Source organism: Lepisma saccharinum (assembly GCF_977018435.1).
Source record: "Lepisma saccharinum chromosome 12 unlocalized genomic scaffold, izLepSacc3.1 SUPER_12_unloc_1, whole genome shotgun sequence".
NCBI classification, from domain to species: domain Eukaryota; kingdom Metazoa; phylum Arthropoda; class Insecta; order Zygentoma; family Lepismatidae; genus Lepisma; species Lepisma saccharinum.
Genome location: NW_028142891.1, coordinates 14,256,564 through 14,281,958, shown reverse-complemented (window position 1 = coordinate 14,281,958; position 25,395 = coordinate 14,256,564). Strand labels below are relative to the sequence as shown.

At 36.9% G+C, this 25,395-nt stretch overlaps 1 long non-coding RNA gene across 1 annotated transcript; it reads left to right on the top strand.

The window, feature by feature from the left end:
• Window positions 1-25,395, top strand: LOC145982213 (uncharacterized). The gene is made up of 3 exons (XR_014441032.1): window positions 1-190; window positions 6,855-7,140; window positions 25,315-25,395. It is a non-coding gene; the product is annotated as an uncharacterized LOC145982213 (long non-coding RNA).

Below are 25,395 nucleotides of genomic sequence, written 5' to 3'. Positions count from 1 at the left end.
TTGCTCCTGATTGGTCGACTTTGCGGAAGTGACCTAACATTTGTCTTCTGCTGGTATTTTGAAAGCAAGACACGTATTCTGTTCTGTAGCCACACGATGTATTTGTTGAAAATGTAGCCTAATGAGAATTGTAAAATGTACTCTATTTTTTCTAAAAAAATTAATGAAAATGCGTATTTTTATTCTGATGGTACGTTGATTGGAAGGTAACTGTAGGTAGTAGAAAATAAAATCCATTCATTTAAATCGTAAAATTAATCTTTAAATTTTCCAACTTAGTGAAGCTTTGTACAAAATAATTCTTGTACGTCCTTTGATTTGAGTTTGATTTTTCTATCTGCGAGAGAGAAAGCAACATAGGTATACTTGGAATATTTTATCAATGAGTAGTACTGTAAATTACTGGAATAATGCCTGCTTCTGGCAAATTTGAATAATTTGCAATTCCCATGCCAAGACACATAAATGAAATCAATTGATTACAAGTTTCAATGTAAATTGTGAGATGGTACGTACATAATTATTTGTATTGGTACTACTTTACTATACCAAAGACACCTGTCAATGATTTATTTCACACTTTTTTACATTGCTAACATACTATTCTGCATTGCGGAACATTTATTTACGTGAAATAATGAATTTCTAACGAAAATAAGTATATTTCTTACATTAACGAGTACTTACTGTGCTTCCTTATTTCCACACAATATGGCGATAGCGAACATTGTGCTCTCATGCAGAAAGCAAATGGCAGTACCAGCAATAGCACGTCGGAAAGAGATTTTCGTAGAAAACCACATGCATTCGCGGTACTACTTTACTATACCTGAGACACCTGGGAATCATTTCTTTCGCACTTTTTTACATTGCTAACGTACTATTCTGCATTCCGGAACACTTATTTAGGTGAAATAATTGAATTTGTTAGGAAAGTAATGTATATTTCTTACATTTACGAGTACTTACTGTTCTTGTTTATTTCCACACACAACATGGCGATAGCTTACCGTTGATCGTTCCTTGAGCCAGAAAAACCATTGACGTTAGCCCAAAAATTCACGATAGCCCCACAAACCATCACAGGGACGAGGTATGCCTACTAGGTTAGGTTAGGCCTGTTAGGTTTGGTTCCATTAGCATTCCTTTCGTTCAATTTATCATATACGGACAATACGAGAGCGTATTGTGCTCTCATGCAGGAAGCAAATGGCGGCAGCAGCAATAGCGCGTCGGAAATAGATTTTCGTACAAAACCACATGCATTGGCATTAAAATGAATCAAAATTACATTCCCGAACATCAACAATGCTACAGAAAATGATTTGCGTAAGTATTTTCTCCTGTAAATTTGAAGAAATCCGTCTCTGGTATAGTAAAGTGTTACCTGCCATTAAGGTTTTCACACGATTGGACACATTTTATACACTAAAATAAGTCATTTCTCGAAGTGTCATGGAACGCACTTCATGGTTTGAGCCCCACAAACCATTCAAGGATAGCCCCACGGACCATTCACAGAAGGTTAGGTTAGGTTCACATAGGTTAGGCAAACATAGTTAAAAAATGGTGTGGTTATGTTCTCGCTTAAATTGAAGCAGTGGCCGCGGTGGCTCAGTCGGTAACGTGTCTGACTATCATGCTCAAGGTCCTGGGTTCGATCCCCGGCCGGTTCAAATCCGGGAACTTTTCTAACGGTGGAAGCGGCCCCGGCGCCTACTCAGCGTCGATTAACATGGGTACCTGGGGGAAACCCTGGGGGGTAAAGGCGGTTAGGGGCGTGATGCTGATCACATCCCCCCAACCCATGACCGGATCAAGAAAGTGAGGGGCGTTACCCCCACACCCCCTATATGCCTTCATGGCGTGGTGCTATGCACAGGGGAACACTTTACCTTTTTACCTTAAATTGAAGCAACGGGAATTGGTTTCCGGCTGAAATAGATTGAGAGATGAAAGAAAATACCTCGAAGAACTTCGACAATTCTACAGAAACTGATTTCCGTAAGTAGTTTCTCCTGTAAATTTGAAGAAAAGTGTCTCCGATATAACGAACTGTTACCTGATGGCACCTTCAAATATGTTCCGCAATACACAATTGGTAAGTACGAACCATACGAAACACAAAATATCCGATATTTAAGTGTGTGTGATATAACGAACTGATACCGTAGTTTCTTCTGTAAAAATGAAGAAATGTGTTTCTGATATACGGAACTGTTACCAATACATGTACACTGTACGAAAGGTAGAAAAAAGAAATACACGTAAAACATAAACACACACACATAACACACATACTCAAATTACAAGAAAAGTCAGTGGGTGTTGGTTCTACAAGTTTGCACGAAGGTTTCATTTATTTTATATTATTACTACAAGTTTTTATTTACTTTATTTTATTTACTACAAGTTTGCACGAAGGTTTCATTTATTTTATATTATTATTCAGTGTATAATGATGGAATCCAGTTATCCTGAATATTAGCTGATCTGGTGGATCGAGTAGTTAAGTCTCCTGTGTGAATCTAGTGATATCAGTAGTTAGCAATAATATCACAGGTAAATTTGCAAATGTTTAATGATTTTTTAAAAGTTTCGGTAGCACTTTACTATACCAGAGATGGATTTCTTCAAATTTACAGGAGAAAGTACTTACTCAAATCATTTTCTGTAGCGTTGTTGATGTTCAGGAATGTAGTTTTGATCCATTTTAATGCGAATGCATGTGGTTTTCTATGAAAATCTATTTCCGACATGCAATTGCTGCTGCCGCCATTTGCTTTCTGCACGAGAGCACAATACGCGCTATGCGTCGTGAAGTTGTTGCCGGGTGTGGAAGATGCCGTGGAATTTGTAATTCCGATGTTGTCCGTATATGCTAAATTGAACGAAAGGAGTGCTAATGGAACCTAACCTAACAGGCCTAACCTAACCTAGTAGGCATACCTCGTCCCCGTGATCGTTCGTGGGGCTATCATGAATTTTTGGGGCTACCCATGGATGGTTTGTGGGAAATAAGGAACAACAGTAAGTACTCGTTAATGTAAGAAATAGACATTATTTTCATTAGAAATTCATTATTTCACCTAAAGAAATGTTCCGCAATGCAGAATAGTACGTTAGCAATGTAAAAAATTGCGAGATAAATCATTGATAGGTGTCTCCGGTAGAATAAAGTAGTACCAAAATTTCATATTAGTACACTAGAAAGGGTTTTAGAGTACTGGACACGATTGTGGATGTAAGTTTGATGTTTGGAGAATCTAATTAGCACAGTTAAAACTTGACCGAACAGTACTCCAATCCTAATAAATAGATTTGGAGGTTATGTGGGAAACCTGTATTTGCAAGTACATATTTATACATATGTGCAATTACATGTACCAAATATGTAAATAGTGGTGCTATTGTTGCACAAGAGTGATTATGATGCTCAAAGCACTAAACCTGACCTGCCTAACGTACTCACAAGTATCTAGAAGCATGATGAAAAAATCATTGTCCACAGAAGATGCTGTAGTGAAGCTGTTCATTATTTTCTGCAGAACATGTAGAAGGAATGCCTGGGTAACGGTTCCAATTGTTTTATGATTTCTCCTAGCACAAACACTAATTATCGTAGAAATTTGAAAAACATTGTCACACGAAATTTGAACCTTCCTTAAAGTAATGAGCACTGTTTGGACTCGAAAAAAGAGTTATTTATGTTAAATGAAACAACTTAAAAATTACCTTACGCAAGCATGCACACTTCGCATGGACAAGATATTTTCCGTCGACAAGCGACAGTAAATATCGTAGAAGTAAATCGGAACCTTAGAAGAATGTTTTTAGGCACTTTATTTTAATGCTAAGAGAACTAAACCTAACCACAATAGCATATATTGAACAAAATCTTAATTAATCGCTAAAAAATTGCAGTACGTGTTAAGAGACATGCATCGAAATCGAACCATGTAAAAATTGCATTCGTAGCATGATGAAATCCCAATAAAACAAAAGGAACTTGGCCCATTTTGTGTTTCGCATGTTTCGTATTTACTAATTGTGTATTGCGGAACATAGTTCAAGGTGCCATTATGCTTTTTACACGAAAACAAACACAATTTTTCACATAGAGAGTAGTTTTTGTTATTCCTTTTTTCGTAGTGGAGCGAATTGGCAATATAGGGAAAGTCTCCAATTTTGATAATTTTTGGCATACTAACTAATTTTGGCCTCCTAATCACGAATCTGTTGTAAAAAACAGGGGGTCACATCTGGAAATTTGAAAAAAAAAAAAAACAGATTGAATTTTTTTATAGGTATATATACACGTAGTTTTATGAACGAAATGTTATAATGATGCTTGCCTAACTGAACCTAATCTAACCTTCCGTGAATGGTTTGTGGGCCAATGATCACTTTCAATAAGGAATTTGTAGTTTTGTAACACATAACTGACGAACAATGTTTATCACTATGGAACATGCCATTTTTCCTCAAATGAGTGGTGGAGTATATGCGTAGTTTTACAAACAAACTATTCTAACTATGCTTGCCTGACCTAACTTAACCTAACCTAATCTTACCTTAAATGGTTATCCATGAATGATTTGTCTGCCAATGATCACTTTCAATAAGTAATTCCTAGTTTTGTATCACGTAACTGACGAACAATGTTTCGGAACATGCAATTTTTCCTGAAATATGGCAATGCTGTAAACAGCGCAACGTATTTTGTACGTCATTTGTTCTTACATGAAAGATGGTGCCTGTGTTTTCTTATCGAGAATTGTCGCTTATTTTACAACTTCTACACGTAAATGTACAATTTTAACATGCAACCCCCAAATCGTAACTCCAGATACGTCACCAGGAGTGCATAAGAAGTGAGTATAAGAGGTAGGAAGTGAATTACAGACTTTCTCTATATTGTCAATCCTTACCTGTATTTAGGCACTTTATTTTAATGCTAAGAGAACCAAACCAAACCTGCCTAACCTAACCACGAAAGCATATTGAACAAAATCTTAAGTAATCGCTAAAACTCTGCAGTATGTGTTAACAGACGTACATCGAAATCGAACCATGTAAAAATTGCATTTGTAGCATGATGAAATCACAATAAAACAAAAGGAACTTGGGCAATTTTGTGTTTCGCATAGTTCATACTTACCAATTGTGTATTGCAGAACATAGTTCAAGGTGCCATTATGCTTTTTACACGAAAACAAACACAATTTTTCACATAGAAAGTAGTTTTTGTTATTCCTTTTTCCGCTTCCGTAACACTCAATATGGCAGGCAGAGGGTGACTGGCGTTGTAGGTATGCAGTGTTTCCAACGTTCTTCACCGAAAAATACCTACTATAGTGTTCGTCACTTGTGCAAATTATACATTATGCACTGGTAGCAGACAGATAGCCCCAGAAACCATTTCCGATAAGGTTAGGTTAGGCAAGCATAGTTAAAGAAAGGGGTTGGAAACACTGACAGGAGGTTACGTCATCAAACGTATGCAGCATCCGGTTCACGTAGCAAAAGCAATGGCACTTGTGTGTCGGTGAGATATTTCTCTTGAAAAATACATGATTTCCCTGTGAAATAGATTCCACGATGAATGAAAATACTTCGACGAATGTTTCAGAACCTTAGCGAAACTCATGTCCGTAAGTAGTTTCTTCTGTAAAAATGAAGAAATGTGTCTCCGATATAACAAACTGTTACCGAATTAAACAATCGTAACTTGGGCTATATCACAGGTCAGTGCTTCTCGCATGTCACCTTTGACAGTACATCCACAAATTTAGATAATTTCTTCTTTTAATTTGCATACTTTGAATTTAAGGTTACATGGATTTTATTTCAAGATATATTCTATACAGGGAATCTTCAAATCAGTAAGCTACCCTGTACTCTTATTTTAAATTTGCAGGAATGATGGTACAGTTATTTTTGCATGTGTAGTTTCCGCGAACTTCTGAAATCACATTTGCAACCAGTATTTAATGAAAAATGCTTTTTGTGCTTACGTATAATCAGGGGTAGACAAATACAGTCAAGATGGCGACTGAATTTTAAAATCCAGTTATATTTTTTTATATAATTCCAAGTTCACTTATGGTAATTTTCATTACCTTAATTTTTTTAATAATGAGAGCACAGTATATGTTTTTCATGTTTTGGTGTTTCCTGTAGAAATTGCATCGAAAAATGCAGACTCGGCTAGGACTCAAATGCTGGTATCTGGCACAGCATGCATTTTTCTACCAATTATTATTGTTGTTGTTAAGATAATTGTAATTACAAAGAAAACCCCTAAGCGATAGTTTCCTCTGTTCTTTGCTTATCTGTTGCCTTTGAAACACCTTAGATGTGAATGTTGCCTGGTTCCTCCACAGACAATTCCACACAGCGATAGCAAAAAATCAGGCAGAGGCAAGGCCAGCTCGGTTGCTCAGTGGTAGAGCAATGGCACAGTATGCCAAATACCCAGGTTCAAGACCTGGTAGAGCCTACATTTTTCACTGAAATTTCTGCATAGGACATCTCCTGTGTGTGCTAAATGTTAATGTGTGTTTCCTGTTCATTAAATTAGAATAATAAACATGCCATTATTTATTTTTACACTGTTGGTAGCCGAATCTTCAAATATGTAGCGATATTATACATTCCAACCCAAGAATTAATTACTTTCAATCCAGTGTTGTATTAACTAAGAAATTGAATGTTTTATGGTAGCATTTCAAATTGTGTACTTTTATCGTAGTTGGATTCATAGCTTTCGTAGCCTGTATTTCCAAAAATAAGTAAAAATGAAGAAATAAATACATTTTTTAAAAAAATAATAAAATTTATTATCCTTACAGATACAGCCTAACTGCCCCAAGCATGACCTGCCTAACCTAACAATGAAAGCATGTTGTGATGTGTTACCCCTTCACACTGCAGTAAATGGCAGCAGCAGTCTGTATCCAACACAACAGTAAAGGAAGGGAACTTGGGCCAAAATATTTTTCAGAGTTTGGAAATCACAATTAACCAACATATTACTCCCAAAATATGGCCAGCATAAGTATTTTCATCTGTAAAGAAACACGTGGAAATGATAATGCCACGAAACCTAGAACTCCTAAACTAACAACAGATGAAGAGGTAGGTATGAAGTTCTGGTGTTGTTTTGGCTACATACTTTGCTATAACTAGAGACTGGTTTTTAAGCTTTAGATGCTGGGGATGATTTTCCAGGTTTTTGCACTAATGCCGAGCATGTTTTCAGCTTGAAATTTGAAATTCTGCATGCTTGTAAATGAAATTTTATATTTCCGGGAATAAGAATGTTAGAGGTATAAATGATACCTCGTTTTCTTCAGTATACTTTCGGCTATAATCCTGATGGAAAGAAATAAGTTTTCCATAATCAGTTAGAAGATGAAGAAGAAAAAAGAGAAAGTAACTAGTTTTTTTTACACGAAATTTGAAATTCATTGGACCCCCACTCAGACTATGCCAGGATGTGAATCTTGCAATAGGTACCTGGATAATGCCTGGTATGTTTGCCATTGATGTGGAAAAATGTACGTGCTTATTGCTAATGATTTCAGAGAAAATATTTTCTTTCAATGCACTCACGCTGAGCGTATTTTCTGCAGGAAATTTGAAATGCACAAAATCACAATTTTTAGGCATTGCCCCCCCCCCCTTTCCCCAAATAGTAACAATGAAATTGCTGTGACATCCCTGTCATGGCCTGTCCTTTAAGGGTTAAAGGGAAGTCCTTTTTTATTTTTCAACGCTAAACATGGAATAAATAACAACAGTGTTGATAATTACAAGATGACATTGTTTTGACTTCCCTTTTTTTTCTTTTTCAGCCCACATTCCATTTTTTAAAACATTTTCCTTTCTGGTCCCTGTATTCACTAGTTTTTCAGTCTTCATTCCTTTTCCCCCCTTTTATGAAATATCTTCCTTGGTCCCAGTGACAAGATATGAAATATTTTGTATGACAGCCTTTTCCATGAACAAATCATTCAACAATTGTCTATTGGTAGGACCTCCCTGATGGCGCAGTGGTAGAGTTTTCGCCTTGTAATCAAGGGGACTCAGGTTCGATACCTGGTGGAGGCACATAGTGTTTCGGATCCCACTTTAAACTGTAGGTCCAGTCCCGATTAGCCTAATCTTGCATAAAGTGGACTTAAAACACTAACTTAATCAATCAATCAATTGGTGCAGTTTAGAGGAAATTAAAAACAAGCATCTTCTACCTTACCTTCCCTCCATGAGTGTTGGGAGTACATTGCAGTGATTTTTGAAACAATGCGATCTGAGCTTACGCAACAACAAACACATTTTAAGTGGCATGCCTTTTTGGTTGAAAATGTACTTTTCTGCTAGATTTAGACTTTTATGAAGTTTTTTTTAGAATAGTTTTAACTTAACTGTGTGACAGTGACGACAGTATTGAGTGTCAGTGAAATGGTGAAGCCAAGTACAAGTGGCAACAAGCTATGGAATGTTGTAAGCTGTTGCAAGGAGTAATCTCATCGAAACAGATAATAATAAGAAATGTAATGTATGCATTTTTATATATGAATGGTATACCAGGCGAGTCACCTAAAAGTACCACCGGAAATATTTCATGAACAACAACAAATATTGAAAAACTGTTTTCGCAGATATATAGGCATGAGAGGGACTGAGGAAATTAGTGGACGCAATACGTTCAACTACGTAAGGAAGTATGATTTTCAAGACAAACTTAGGTTGTTGTTTTTTTAATGAAAACTCCATTTCATTTTCAGCTCATTTGAAAGTACGGAAAAATCCATTAAGAATGGCGTTTGTTGCATTGAAACTGAAGGCGCACCCCGACTATGTCTGTCTGCAGAGCTGAGCGCAAATTCCGTCGTGCATACAGTCTGCACGCTTGTGCTGCATTTTTCCTACACTCGCCATAGATAAGTATCATCCCTGCCTTTTCAGAGTTTGAAAATACTATTCTCTCAGCAACAGTTCTTACGTACGTACACTATCACAACTGTCTTGTTAATTAGTGTACTTTGTTATGTCCTTGTGTTATTTGATAAAGCAATTTGAAAGAAAGAAAAATGTATAAGGTGCAAATTTTAAAAGTTGAAAACTTTAGGATTTGTCATGACCAAAGGAGAAGAGATGATTGTTCCGATGTACTAAAAATTATGACATAAATGAATGAACGCCAATTAACCTTTTGGGACCCAAGCGTCTCGATCGAGATACCCAAATGTAACTCTCCCGGTAGCAAGCGTCTCGATCGAGACGCTGTGTCAAGGTCGTAGTTTTTATTTCTTTATTAGTTTTTCTATTTTTGGCTAGAAATTTCGATTTTTTTTATATTGTTCCTAACACATGTATTTAACAGAAATGTTTTTTTGCATTTTTTTTGCCTTCATGAAAATGGAGGGGAAAAGGCGGGAAAAGGGACTTCTCTTTTGCGTCTCTTTTCAAGGGAAAATTTTAGCCGACAAATGCTTTTCACTCCCGCCTGTTAACTGCATTCGAAGGAAGCTTGTTTATCAGTATCCAATGTCAAAATTAAAGTTTTCCGTGAGGACGCAAGCAGGGCATGGGGGAGGGGGAAGACTGGTTGTTGAATCTGCGTTGTGAGAATGGAATTTCGAAGCGTGCTGAAGAAAACCTTTGTTTTTATTAGCACAAGTGTCCACAAATTGTGACAGGGGTTACCCTGCATTGTCTAAAAATAGAATTTCAAGCAGCTGCAAGCTCATTTTTCACTGCGTTCTAGCTTTTCGTCCGTGAATGTTGTGTTTAGGTGTCGTTTTGTGCCCAAGTGCGAGGACATTTTTTGGGTGAAGTGACAATTTTTTAAAATAATTTTTTGGGGTTTTCTCCCTTCCCCCTCCATATATACGCCAAATTTGCATAAAGTCGGTTGTTAGGCGAGATGTGTGACACCTGGCATTGTTTTGATGAAGAATGATCTGATGGCGTTTGTTTGTTTTCCGTATTTGACCGAAGACCTCTGGCAAACAAATTGTTGTGTACCATTCAGAGTTGACCGTTCTACGTTCCTCTAAAGGCACAGTTGCCAAATGACCAGTTTTCCCGAAAAAACAGGCGACCATTTGTTTCGATGTGCTTCGAGCGCGAACAACTTTTGTTGGATTGGGTTCATCTTGAAACAACCATACAGTCGACTGCTGTTTATATTCCGGCTCATATGCATATATCTATGATTCGTCACCTGTTACAATCTTATATATACGTCTGTTGAAGCACCATCATTGTATTTATTGAGCATTTGTTTGCACCAATTGACGCGAGCGTCTTTTTGAGTTTTTGTCAAATTGTGTGGGATCCAACGAGAACATACCTTTCTCACAGCTAAATAATCATGTAATATTTTATATATGCTGGTGGAACTAATGCCTATAGTTGCCTCAATCTCACAGTATGTCACATGACGATCTTGCAGTATTAGGTTTTGCACAGCATCAATGTTTTCTTGAACAACAACTGATTTTGGACGACCTTCGCGAATCTCGTCGGTGAGCGAATGGCGGCCACAATTAAATTCGTTATACCAGCGTTTCACAGTGGCAAAGGATGGGGCTTCATCGCCAAATGTGGAAGTAAGTTGATCGATGCACTCTTGTCTTGATAATCCACGTCGAAAATCGTAAAAAATCATCGCTCGAAAATGTTCACGAGTTAATTCCATTTTATTGTCGTGCAATCTCCAAGGCAACATAAACAACACAAATGAAGCTATTGACAAAACATTTGAAGTAGGTTATGGTCAATAATGCCAGACAGTTCCGTGCAAACGTCAAATCGCACCTAACTTCAATTAGTGTTGCCAAGGCTCAAAATATAAATAGTGACCCTCGTAGCCTCCAATCTACACTCATTTAATTGAAACTCTGCATTTTGCTCAAAATCGGCTTTGGCATCAAGGGGGTTACATGTGAAAATGGCCTTGGGCACCAAAAGGTTAAAAATTAGAAAGATGTTAATGTACTAACATTTATGTATGTAACTGATGGTGGAATGTTTAAAATTTATACTTTTTAATTAACAAATGTTTGTTAACTCAGAAAGATGTATCAGAACCTTTTAGATGATTTGTCAAAGCTTACTACACATTTTATTGTAACCTGCAGTTGTTGAAACGTAACAACTTTCCTAAGCACAATGCATAGCATGCAGAAGAGTAACATGTTTGTTACAATACCCGAATGGAGTCAAAAGGGGGATATGTTTGTTACGACACAGGAATCAACTTATGAGAATGTTTGTTTCAAGCATCAACTTCACGTCACAATTACTTGAGAATTATTTGACGTATTTCAATGTAACAAACGCCATTCTTAATGAATTTTTCCGTAGTATGAAATGAGCTGAAAATGAAATGGGGTTTCCATTAAAATACAAACAAACTAAGTTTGTGTTGAATATCGTACTTCCTTACGTAGTTGAACATCTTGTGTCCACTAATTTCATGAGCCACTCTCATACCTATATATCTGCCAAAACCATTTTTCAAAATTTTTGTTGTTCATGAAATATTTCCGGTGATAATTTTAGGTGATTCACCCTGTATATTGCAATTTCATTTAAAATGATATTTTTAGTGGAGTGCAATAAAATATAGTTCTTTTTTATTTCTTTTTTCAGCAATAATTTTTCCTTTTTATGTCGTTTTAGAGGAAAATTTCCCCTTTAAAATTCGGTCTCTAGCCATAACACATCTCCTCATGCTATAAACAGAAAATGTTATTCATTCATTGTTTTCTGCCGAGAGGCAGGTAGGTGTTCCCTTGCAACCTGCATTCTGATAATCTTCATAAACCATGCAGAGAGTCAAGGTTACCTCTAATGCTTATAATATATTATTTGTGTATGCTCATGTAGAACTACTTTTATTTTGGTGTTTTCCTGCAGTGAGAGCAATGTACCGACCCTCTGAACACAAAACGATGAAAAGAATAGTTAAATTGGATGTAAGACAGGAAAACAATGCTTAACCCTTGTCTTTACACTTGTGTTTTTTTTGTAACATAGTTGGTACACCTGGGCCAGGCATACCCTGCCATCATATTCCGTCTTTGGGTTGTCGTAAATGAATATAAAGTGGAAAATGTGCTAGAATACCCGGAGGATTCCACTTAAAACTGTAGGTCTGGTCCCGGTGAGCCTTTCTGTGCATAAAGTGGACTTAGAACAAGAAATCAAATAGACTGTCTTTAAGGTACAAAGTATTATTTATTCGCCAATACTGGAACAACAAAAATGTTGATTTCAGTACAAAAAATTGTAACTTACTTTGTACACCAGGCCGTGACAGGCCCTGTGAGATGCGACAGAAAGTTCAGTGATTCACACTGGTTGTATTTCAAGCTGCAGAACGCTGCACTCCCATCTGTCACCACCTGACCCCAAACTGCTCACACATATTGGCAGGGGTAGACAAAACTAAATATGATTCAGATGCAAACCCTTTTTTCTTTGAGGAGCCGGTGTTTTTTTAAACTCCTTTCCTGCAGGATTTTGCCACACTGATATAGCTTTCGCTGCATAGTTTTTTGGTGAACTTTTCAGAATTGCATAAATTTGTAAGAAAGTATTCTACAGTATTCATAGCCTGGAGTTCCAATTGGTGTTATATTTTCATTGTTATTGAAGTGGATACAGTAGCATGCCAAAAAGGGGGTCGGGATTTGGTAGGCATCATGACCCTTCTTTTTGGTCCACTATTCCAAAGAAAGGAGAATATCAAAAGCAGGAAAAGAGAGCAAAATGAGGGCTGACTACTGAAAAAAAAGTATATGTACCCTCACCCCTTTCAAAAATCCTGGGCACTTCACTGAGTGGGTAAATTATCTCTGTTGCCATTGTTGTTTACGTACACATGACGGTACATGTTTTTCATTTGTTCAGAACCAAAGTGAGTTCTTTCTTTGGCAACGTTCAAATTATCAAGCCTTCCCGATGGCACAGTGGTTACGTTGTTGCCATGTAATCAAGGGGTCCCGGGTTTGATACCCAGGGGAGGCACATAGTGGTTCGGATCCCACTTTAAACTGTCTGTCCAGTCTCAATTAACCTTACTGTGCATAAAGTGAACTTAAAACACCTAACCAACCAGGGTTCAAATTCCAGACACTAGATGCCAGCATGGTCTGGTAATGCTTTTTCATACAGCACAACTTTGCTCGAGGGGTGTAAGGGGTGCTCCTTTCACGTAGTACACCCTAGACTTCAAACTAATGAGGCTCTGGTGACTGGTCCCATGACCAGTATAATTCTGTTGTCCTGTGTTTTGTCCTTATGTGTGCTGAGTGCCTCTTAACAGCCTCAGCTTTTATTATTTTAATATTTTAGTTACGACACGACATGACAGTTATGTTCGTTTAGTTATGGTAAGGGGCTGGACCCGTATAAAGTGACAGGTGCAAAATAGCCTAAGTGCAGATGCACTCAAAATTTTAAATTCAATTTCAAATTCAAAAACAACTTTGCTCGACATCAGCAGGATGAAAATATTTGAAACCAACTGCAGTTGCTTTCCGTAAGCAAGTTGCTTGCAGCAGAGAAAGAGTTAATATGAGCTAAGAAAAACCATGAATGAAACTAAGATAATGGGTAAATACCTAAATAGTATAAAAAATTCACAACTTACATGAGTGAGTATAAATTTATCGAAACTATGTTTCGGAGTTGAATACTTCCTCCTTCTTCAGGTCCACATGAATATCTAGACACCAGTCATGGTGTCACGTAAAAAGTGTTATATAGGGATATAGGTTGAAGGCTAGGGTAGAAAACACTTATAAAAACCCTTGACTCTGACGAAATAAGAGTTCCTTTGTTTCTAAAAAGCCCATATTAAAATACTAAAAGGTTTAAAAGCAGGTCCACTGCAATGGCCCAGGAATCCCAACCAGCTGTAGGGCGAAGCATGTGGGAAACGGTCTCCCTCCACAGAGTTAAGGGTTACCTCCCCTCAACTCTCTCGCTCCACCAATCCAATGAAAATTCACGTTCTTCCTCTGCAGCTCTCGAAACTTAGGCGGTGACATGAAAACTGAACTCAGCGTAATCATTACAGGCTTTATGCCACTTTTTAAGAAAATGGACCCACCCCTCCTCTAAATTGCCATCGTCTCTATTAAGTTTATTATCATTTCTGGTGCATATATGTGCAGCCTCATATACATTCCGGTCCAATTTATTACTACTTTTTTTAATAACTTCCCTTTTAACGATTTTATGTTTACTTTCAAATATGTGTTCCGAGAGACCAGTTTTAGGAATCCCTTCCCTAATATCTTTATCATGCTCCCCCCATCAGATTTGCATGCTCCTTCCGGTTTCCTCCCGCATTCGCACACAATTCTGTAAACACCTTTCTGCCCTTCAAGATCTCCTTTGCCTCCCCCCCCCTTCTTATATTCTGTAAAATGCTTTTCAGTATTACGGGGGCTTTCGCCCCACATTTAACATCGTACACTTTCATGGCTTTTTCTATTTTTTCCGAAATCCCTTTATGATAGGGAATACCGACAAAGCAAACTCCATTGTTCCGTCTCTCCTCTTTTTCAATTTCCCTATCGGCAATACTGGTTATTTCATTCCTTACAACTCCCAGCTTTCCTAGCGATTCTATTCATCTCCAAGATTGAATACCCGTTCTTCAAGCCCACTCCCCCCTTATCCAAGCTATTTTTTTCTCTTTCTCACTTTTGTTGTTACGCAATCTTTCGGCTCTAATAAAGAAATTGAGATAAACGTTATATTTGACTCTACATGAATGTTCAGATCTCCTGTTTATATATAAATCACCTGCAAGAGGCTTATGAAATACACCCGTCATTATTCCATAATCAGTTTTTGTTATACCTAGGTCAAGAAAATTAATCTTCATGATGACTTGGTCTTCCCTTGTAAATTTTATCCCTTCCTCCTGTTTTCCCATTTCAGTGAAAACAAGGTCTAGGTCCTTCCCTTCCCAATAATGAGGATGTCATCGACATACCTACCATAGAATTTTAAACTTCCCCTAATTGGTCTAAGGCTGCTTTTTCGATGTAATGCATGAAGATATTAGCCACGAGGCCAGATACCAGGTTGCCCATTGCCAACCCCTCTTTCTGTTTAAAGATCTTTTCGTTAACGTAAAACTAGTTGAAACCAGTTGTGAGGAAAAACCGTCTAACGTATTCCCATGCCACTAAAATTTTAACCACCTCTGAAGGCAGTCCCCTGCTTTGTCTCTTGGTACACTGGGATACAAATTTACTACATCAAAAGTACTGATTTTATCGTTGTCCCTAATTTCCAACTCTTCAATGGACTTTTTGACTTCAATGGAATTCTTAACACTAAACTGGGTACTCCCACTTTTTATAAGTGTTTTACATCGTTACATCGTTTGTGGTGGAATGGTTAGCACAGGGGGCCCAGATTCAATTGATAGAATGATTTGGTTTATTTTGCTTTGCATTACTGTTCTTTCGTGTAATCATGAAGATGCGGATGAGTGATGATATGATGAAATGATGAAATTAATGATGGGATACACAAGGAACACACATGTCCTGAGATTCAAAAGCGGGATCTCTGGCATTGTAGCATTGTGTGCTATACAATCCACCATATAGGCCAGCAGGTCCCAGGTTCCTATAGTAGTCTGGGTGTTGGTGTCATGTCATCACTCATCCTCATCACGATTAGCCAAATGTGGCAGGAAAAGGTATTCTAAATAACAAAAATCAAACTATTCTATTTTTTCAGTTACTGATATATTTTTCTTCTTGGAAATTACATTATTTATTACTATTGCTTATGTCATAATTGAATAACATGAAATACAGAATCATTTTTTCAACTAACTAACTAACTCTCTAGCCTTCTTGAACCCAAAGGCTCATGGCTGCAGCAACACATGCCTTCCATCTGTCCCTGTCCTGAGTAGGGTGACCAGACGTCCTCTTTTATCCGGACATGTCCTCCTTTTTCGGTGTCTGTCCGGCGTCCGGGCGGATTTCTGAAAAATCGGAAAATGTCCTCCTTTTTGGACCATTGGCTCAGTCGGTAACGCGTCTGACTACCATGCTCAAGGTCCGGGTTCGATCCCCGGCCGGTTCAAATCCGGGAACTTTTCTAACGGTGGAAGCGGCCCCGGTGCCCACCCAGCATCGAATAACATGGGTACCTGGGGGAAACCCTGGGGGGTAAAGGCAGTCAGGGGCGTGATACTGATCACATCACCCCCACTCACGACCGGATCAAGAAAGTGTGGGGCGTTACCCCCACACCCCCTATACGCCTTCATGGCATGGTGCTATGCACAGGGGAACACTTTACCTTTACCTTTTGTCAATATACTGCTCATGAAATTGTTCCACGCATAACGATCACCACTTGTTATTTTACGTCCAAAAACCTCACTTGGCGTGTTAAGTATTCGAGCAATGCTCACTGATCATCATCTGCGATCCGAACCACGAACACTTTACACAAATCAGTCATCAGATTCCAACTCCTCGTTGCTTTGCCCGCTGAACGTGTAGATACTGGATGCGTCCCACATGCAAGCGGAAACGTATATAGCCTATTTCTAATCTGTGCGCATATAGCGTGTGTGCATTTAGTCTGTGCATTAACCTTGTTTACGAGTGCAGTTTTTCATTCGCCGCAAGTTTTATCTGTGATACACGTGGGTCATACGAGCGATACAGAAAAATGTGGTGAGAATTTTCTTTTCATGAAATGCCGAAGCGAAAGTGTAAATTCACTAACGATCTCGGAAGAAAATATCCTGCTTTTAAGGAAGGAAGAAACAAATATGAAGCTGAATGTAAGATATGCACTGCTGGAACTTACGTCTCAGTAGCAAACAAAGGTAGGTACATGTAATAATTCAAGTAGATAAATACGTAGTAAGAACACACGTTTGCATATGGAAAGTAATAGTCATGTTTCCAACATTGCAACCATTCATTACATTAAAATGTATTATCAAATAAAGCAAATTAAACACGACGTACTGAAAACGAAACCAAAATTTTAAATTATCTTTACAAGGGCTAGATTTAGTAGTGTTTACAATTTTAGATTGTTTGAGATTTAGTAGTGTTTATAATTGTAGATTGTTGGGTTTGGAGTGTTAGGTGTGATAAATCATTTGCAAGGTTTTTTTTGGTTTTTTTTTCTATAGTGTGTGCATACAGCCAAATTTTAAGAATAAATGGTGGAAGTACTTTAGGATGAAATAGCCTATATCTGTTGTTTGTTGTTTTCATACACTGAGACACATTTCATATTGCAAAAAGCATCGAAATCGATCGAATGCCACTTTTAATGCTAAAAAAATAGTGATGGAACGAAATTGCAATTATTATTAATCATAACACTATTCATTACATAGTACTTCATTGAGTAGCTATCATAAATAGGGTCAGGAAATTGACAAATCATCTTTTTTCTGGGCGTTGAAGAGAATACTAGACATGAAACTAGTCTGTTTCACTTCAGTCAGAACCAGAAAATATTGTTTTTATTTTGCATTTTCTGCCCTTTTGGTTTTTAGTCCATTTTTGCAGTATTATTCCTGTTTTTGTTGCATTTTTAGTATCATTTTTTTCTCCCAGTTGTTTCAAGAATTTTAAATGCATTTGCTAGCATACCTTACATAAATTACCGGTAACAGTTAGATATAGCGAAAATACATTTCTTGAAATTTACAGGAGAAAAGACGGGAAAGTACTTATGGAATTGAGTTCCTGTGCACTTTTGGAAGCTGGGAATAGTGTTTTTTCCATTCCTGCAATTTATTTGGCCGGTAAATAATGTAATTTTCGACATTCATGTATCTCCGTTGCACGATAGCTTGTGCCACCATTACCGTGGAATACGTGAATCAAATGTTCCGTGCCTTCGATTATGTAACCCCGTGTCAGTGTAGCAACCACGCGGTAGTGTTACAAGATGACGTGTGAGCATTTTTTTTTTTTCAATTTAATTTTCTGTTTGCCTAACCTAACTGAACCTAACCTAACCTTCCGTGAATGGTTTGTGGATCAATTTTAGCCTAAAAACCATCATTTTTCAGTTAATAAGTGTTAGTGTAGCAACCACACAGTAGTTTTACAAGATAACGTGCGAGTTTTTTTTTTTTTTTTTTTTTTCAATTCAATTTCTATGTTTGCCTAACCTAACCTTCCGTGAATGGTTTGTGGATCAATTTTCGCTTAAAAAACCTTTGTGAATAGTTTGTGCGACAATTATCGGTTCATAAGTTTGGTAACACTGCATATCAGCTGACGATAGACAGCGTGAATCAAGATTTGAAAAAAAAAGTAATCCCAAGTTGAAAAATGTTTCACTATGCATATGAGGTAAGTACAAATGAAATTAATTTGAAAATAAACGAGTTAAATGCGTTTTCGCTATATCTAACTAGAACCAAATTACCACACATGGTCATCTTATTAGCAAGTATGCCATTAATCATAAATATGGTCAATTCAAGAGGGCACTATTATTTTTAGGCCATGATTGTGAAGCAATTTTACAATACCGGGAGTTTCTCCAATTTGTTTCAAATTCAACATACTCACTACTTTTGCTCTCCTAATCACGAATCTGCAGTTAAAATTTGGCGGTCACGCGTACAAATTGCAAAATAACCTAAATTAAGTGGTCTGTGATCAGCACAATTGCTCACGAAGCAAAACTGTATTTTCAGGTTCTGACTGACTACTGTCATGCAAGGCCCATTCTGAATGGAGGTGAATGACTTGTGGAGTATTTAAAATAACTTTGAAGTAAAATTATAGAAAATTACATTAGCACTTAACTGCTTTTTTTCCCTTTGCTTTCATAGTTTAAACCATGAAACTGATTTTATCAAATTATTCAACTACCCTTGTAATTTGTGAAAAATCAAGCTTTCATTGTTAAGGGGTGGTCTTTTTTTTACATTTTTTAGGTCATCAACTTCCGAGCCATAATATATTAAAATATTTTGTTACAGGTAGTCAAGATTTGGAACATCATATTGCATCCCATAAACACAAGAAAAGCCTTCAGTGTTCCAGTTCATCAACTCCACTGGAAAAGATATTTCTTCAACAAGAGTCTACTTCAGCGCTAGCTCATCGTGTACTTGCAGCCGAGGGAGGTCTAGCATTTCATACAGTTAGGCACCATTTTAGCTACAGATCTATGGATTGTACACCAAAATTAAATCAAGTTATATACAGTGTTGCAAAGAAAGTATCGACAGGAAGAACAAAAACTCAGTGTATTATAAATAATGTTATTGCTCCACATTCCTTAGATGTAACTATTCAGTGTTTGAAGGGAATTTCTTGTTTTGGAGTATCAACTGATGGAAGTAACCATGGGTGTATGAAAATGTTTCCTATTCTAATACAGTACTACAATTACAAAGTGGGTGGCATCAAAACAAAAGTAATTGAACTAAAGACAACTCCAAATGAGAAAGCTGAAACCATAAACAAGTTATGTTACGGAAACATTAGAAAATCTAGGTTTGTCAGATAAGTGTGTAGCTTTTGCAGGGGACAATACAAATACTAATTTTGGAGGAGTCAATCAAAGAGAAGGGAAGAATATTTACAGCAACCTAAAGAAATCACTAAATGAGAATCTATTAGGTGTGGGTTGTCCAGCTCATATTTTACACAATGCTGTACAGCATGGAGCTGATAATTTATCAATAGACATAGAGTGTATAATCTTGAAAATGTACAATTATTTTTCAATTTATACTGTTAGAACAGAGGAGCTAAAGTCTTTCTGGGAGTTTGTTGATATTAATTACAAGCAATTGCTGTCCCATTCCAAAACAAGGTGGTTGTCACTTTTCCCTGCCATTGAAAGTGTGCTGGAAATGTTCACGGCATTAAAATCGTATTTCTTGTCACAACCTAAGCCACCTAAAATTTTAATTCAGTTCTTTGAAAACAGGTTAAGTAAAGCTTATTTGTTGCATTTACATTCAATTATGGGCATATTCCATTCTAAAATCCAAGAATTGGAAAAAGAGCAAAATTCTGTGCTTGAGATTATAGACATTCTTAGTTACGTTTGTCAGGTGTTGACGAATAGATTAGAAGGTAGCTTTCTTTGTTTAAAGGTAAGAGAAATTATTGAAAGTGCTGAAAAAGATGGGTTTGTTAAAGAGGTAGAACAATTCATGAAGGATGCTATGTTGCTGTATGAGTCTTGTGTTGAATACATACAAAAGTGGTCACAAAGTTTTGATGAGTTTAAGTGTTTTAATTTAACAAATCTGAAGTACAGTGATGTTGAAGAATGTATGAAATACTTAGGGTCCAAAGCAATTCACATTGACGATGTTAAATGTTTTGACCAATTTTGTAACTTGAAGCAGTTTGTTAGTGGTAATCCTGAATTACAAAATATGAGCTGTAATGAGAAATGGACCACATATTTCCAATCAAGCAAGTCTTCTGACTGCCATTCTGAACTTCTAAAGATAGCAGAATATTTCTTTTCAATACCTGGACATAATGCAAATGTGGAGAGAATTTTCTCACTAATATCAACACAATGGACAGATGAAAGGAACAGGTTGAGTGTAGATTCTGTAAAGGGGCTTATCATGATTCAATACAATTTCAAAGAATATTCTTGTATTGACTTCTACGATTATCTTTTAAAAACTCCAAAGTTGTTGGAAAAAATCAGATCATCTGATAAGTATGTGTAAGCAAACTGTAGGTAAGATTTTTATAGTGATTAAATTAAGATTAATGACAAATATCTTTGCATTTTTTGTGGTGTCCTCTTTTTTTGTGATTTGTCCTCCTTTTTCACCATGTCTGTCCTCTTTTTTTAATGTATGCATCTGGTCACCCTAGTCCTGAGCAAGATCTATATACTCTTTTCCATCACTACCGATTTCCTTTAGGTCCATCTCAACGTTGTCCCTCCATCTTCGTCTTGGCCTTCCTACAGGTCTCTTACCATCAGGTTTCCCAACAAGAATCCTGTAAACTCCTCTTTCCTCTCCCATTCGTGCCACATGGCCTGTCCACCTAAGTCTTCTTGATTTAATCATTCTAATAATATCTGGACATGAATACAAATTATGTAGTTCTAAATTATGTAACCTTCTCCACTCACCTGTCTCCTCATCCCTTTTAGGTCCAAATATTTTCCTAAGGATCTTATTTTCAAATACTCTCAATTCATGTTCCTCTTTCAATGTAAGGGACCAAGTTTCACAACCATATAATACTACAGGCAAAATTACTGTTTTGTATATTTTAACTTTTAGTTTCTTAGATATTAAACGAGAAGACAAAAGTTTATGAAGAGAGAAGTAACATGCATTTCCTGAATTAAGCCTACTTTTTATTTCCTCCTTAATATCATTTTAATTTGTTAGTATTACTCCTAAGTACTTGAATTTGGTTCAAATGAGTTATCAATATTTAGATTTTGATTATTACCTAACACTTGGTTTCGGCCTGTAAGCAAATATTTAGATTTCTCTTTGTTAACTTCCAAACCTATCTCTTTAGCTGCTTTGAAAAATATTTTAGCATTATTCTTAACGCATTTTTCGCAACAAATTTTTTACTTGCTAAATCTACATCAGCTTTACATTAAATAACTTTTAGACACACTAAAAATCGAAAACGAATGTTTTTTTTTCCATGTACAGGGTGACTACAGAAATTTTGGTGTTGCATATCTGCAAAGTTAGCGTAAAGAGATATAAAAATTCTATAAAATTTGAGAAAATTTGTTTGATTGCTACCAGAATAATTTTATTCCTCTATAACATACAACCATTGTGTTTGAGAAGTTTTTATCAACGTAAAGTATTACTTATGCAGTTGTTGCCCACTTAATTGCAATTATTTACATAGTTGTATACACTATGAATATTACTGGGCTCTGACAGATATACTTTACAGGAATATTGTGTATACGTGTTAGCTGGGCGAAAGTACTTCAACTTCAAATTAGATTACTGTTAGAGGCACTGATAATGCGAAACAAATGCCATTTTGTTTCAGTATACAGGGTAACTAGGAAAATGAATTTATTGTTGTCAGTTGACTGCTGATCATCAGCACTTAGCTGTTTATTGTCGTCAGTTGACTGCTGATCATCATTCATTGTTACAGTGTCAAGGGGAAGCTGTCAGTGACGATCATGTTGTCATTGGCTTTCTTCTTTATCTGTAAACTTCTGCTGTCTCTGGAGGAAGAACAACATTGTTTGCTTCCACATGGGATGAATTTGCAAGCATCTGTAATGCTTGAGTGGTTTGTTTGGTTTATTTCTGCCACTTTTGGGGCATCAATGAAGAGACACTCACAAATAACACACATTCTCAGGCCCTTGGGTTCAAATCCGACCTGGGCATGGATGTTTGTGAGTGTCCATTCATCATAGCATCACTCATCTCCATCTTTGCAAATTAGCCAAGTGGCACAGAGGGTGAAGTAAAATAAAGGAAGCAATCAATCAATCAAACACACATGCCCAGGCCAGGATTCAAACACAGGACTCCTGGCAGCGTATCATGCTGTGCTAACCACTTCATCATGGAGGTCAGCTAATGCTTCATCAAGTGTGATCAACTTTGCATGGTGCATACTTACTTATATCTGAAACGCAACATGAATGTGTTAGGACAGATTCCTAGATAGAAAGTTGTAAATAATACTTTATAGCCTTTTACGCTGCCGTTGCATATATGGTACACTATAAATATATTATAACTCTAACAAATCAAACCACAGGTGGATTCCTTGCAGTGTGGTTTCTAGCAGGATATGTGACGAACACAATCACATGAAAAACACAGTTTCAAATATGACAGTGTTGCCAGGTAAAATAATTATAGAAAACATGGTCATCAGAAAAAAATTACTACTATTTGTAATGTAATAATACCAGTACATGAACACTTCTTGTACTGTTTTAAATAAAATAATGAATGAGACTTCTTTGATGTTAATAACACAGACTTTACCATTTACATCCAATTTTAAAAATATTTTTTGGGGTGTTGCAGGTCTGCAACGTCAGTGAAAAAGGGTTAATTGTATTTACATCATCTCCAGTAAGTCTACATCATCTGCATATGCTAACAGCTGAGTCACACAGTTTGATTTTAGTCCTTGGTTAGATTCTTTTACCTTCCTAACAGCATATTCTAAGGCAAAATTAAAGAGTAATGGAGATAATGCATCTCCTTGTTTTAACCCATCATGAATTGTAAATTTGTCTGACACATTAATACCCACACAAATTTTATTTTCTGTTTCACTGGTGCATACTTTTATCATATTAACAAGTTTCTTAGGTATTCCAAACTCGGCTAATATATTATATAATTTATATCTTTTGACTGAATCACATGCTTTTTTAAAATCAGTGAATAGCTGATGGACATTTTGATTATATTCCCATTTTTTTTCAAGTGTCTGTATGATGTGAAAAAATTGATCTGTTGTTGATCTGTTACGTTTAAATCCACATTGATAATCACCTATAATTTCATTAGCATATGGGGTTATTCTTGCTAAAAGAATGTTAGGTAATATCTTATATGTTGTTGAGAGTAGAGAAATTCCACGGTAATCATTGCAGTTCATTTGATACTAATTTACTATTCCCTGGACAGAGTTCTTCATTTTTACAGAAGAAACTACTTATGGTAATAAGTTCCTGTAGCTTTGTCTAACATCTGGAAGGTATTTTCTGTTATGTGGAAATGTATCATATCGGAAATTCATGTTTTTTGTTGAAAATTAATTCTCCGACGGACAATAGGCTTTGTCGCGTACACCTTCGTACATCATCATGCGTCATGCTTGTGTTTTGTTGATGTTCATTGGAATGCAGTGTTTCAACCTTTTGTGTTTCCAACCAAAAATAGAAACATGACGTGTCGTGGAAGCGTGGTAAAATTCATACCGGAAGCCCCACAAATCATTGGGGGGTGGCTCAGTCGGTAACGCATCTGACTACCATGCTAAAGGTCCTGGGTTCGATCCCCAGCCGGTTCAAATCCGGGAACTTTTCTAACGTTGGAAGCGACCCCGGCGCCCACCCAGCGTCGAATAACATGGGTACCTGGGGGAAACCCTGGGGGGTAAAGGCGGCCAGGGGCATGATGCTGATCACATCACCCCCACTCAAGACTGGATCAAGAAAATGTGGGGCGTTACACCCACATCCCCTTTATGCACAGGGGAGCACTTTACCTTTTACCACATATCATTGACGGATAGCCCCAGAAAGCATTCACGTATAGCCCCCAAAAACATTCATGGATAGCCCCACGAACCATTTCTGGCAAGGTTAGGTTAGGTTAGGCAAGCATAGTTAAAATTTTGTTCGTAAAACAATGTGAAGCCCCACTAACCATTCATGGATAGGGTCAAAAACAATTCACGGATAGCCGCACGAAATGCGAATCCCCACAGACCATTGAGGGATAGCCCCCAAAACCATTCACAGATAGCCCCACGTAAAAAAAAAGCGAAAAAGTTTTTTTTATAAAAATTACATTACATCAGCTTTGTTCATGGGTATTTCTTGGGTTCCGAAGGTTGAAACACTGCATAACGAATGAAATTCGACAAAATATAAGCACGAGGCGCGATTAGCTAGGAAGGTGTACGCACCATAATGTGTGATATTCAAGCGAGACAATGCAAATAAAAAAGTACTCGTAATGTGAAAAATTGACATTACTTTCATGAAAAAAAACGTGAATACACCTTAAATAATGTTCTGCGAAGCAGATAGGTAAGTACGAATGTCAAAAATTGAAGAAACGAAGAAGTTACAGGTGTCCGGGGAATAGTAAATTTGTATCTAAATCAATCCCAGGTGCTTTGATATTATTTAGCCTTTTAATAGCATCTTTAACTTCAGTCAAGTTAGGTTCTGCAACTAAAGGATCTGCTGTGTGGTCTTCATTTACTTCTGATTTATCTCCTACATGAACATTTAAAAGATCATTAATGTAGTTCTTCCATCTATTTAAAATATCGCTTGGGTCAGTATAAAAATTGCCATTTTTATCTTTTATCAAGTTTACTTTAGGTTGCCACCCCTTTCTAAATTCATTGACACCTTTATATAAATCTCTGATATTTTTATTTTTGCTATTTGTTTCAATTTCGTTAATTTTACTTTTCAAGTAATCAATGCGGTCAACTTCTCGCTTTATTTTTTTTTATTTTTTCAACTGTTGGTATTATTTTTCTTATGTTAGGAACTGTTCATTGTTTACAGTTGTCCAGGAAGAGAAGTGAGCTTTGGCTAGGGGTTTGGATTTTGAAGGAAGAAACTGTGATCCTCCCATGCTTGGTATTC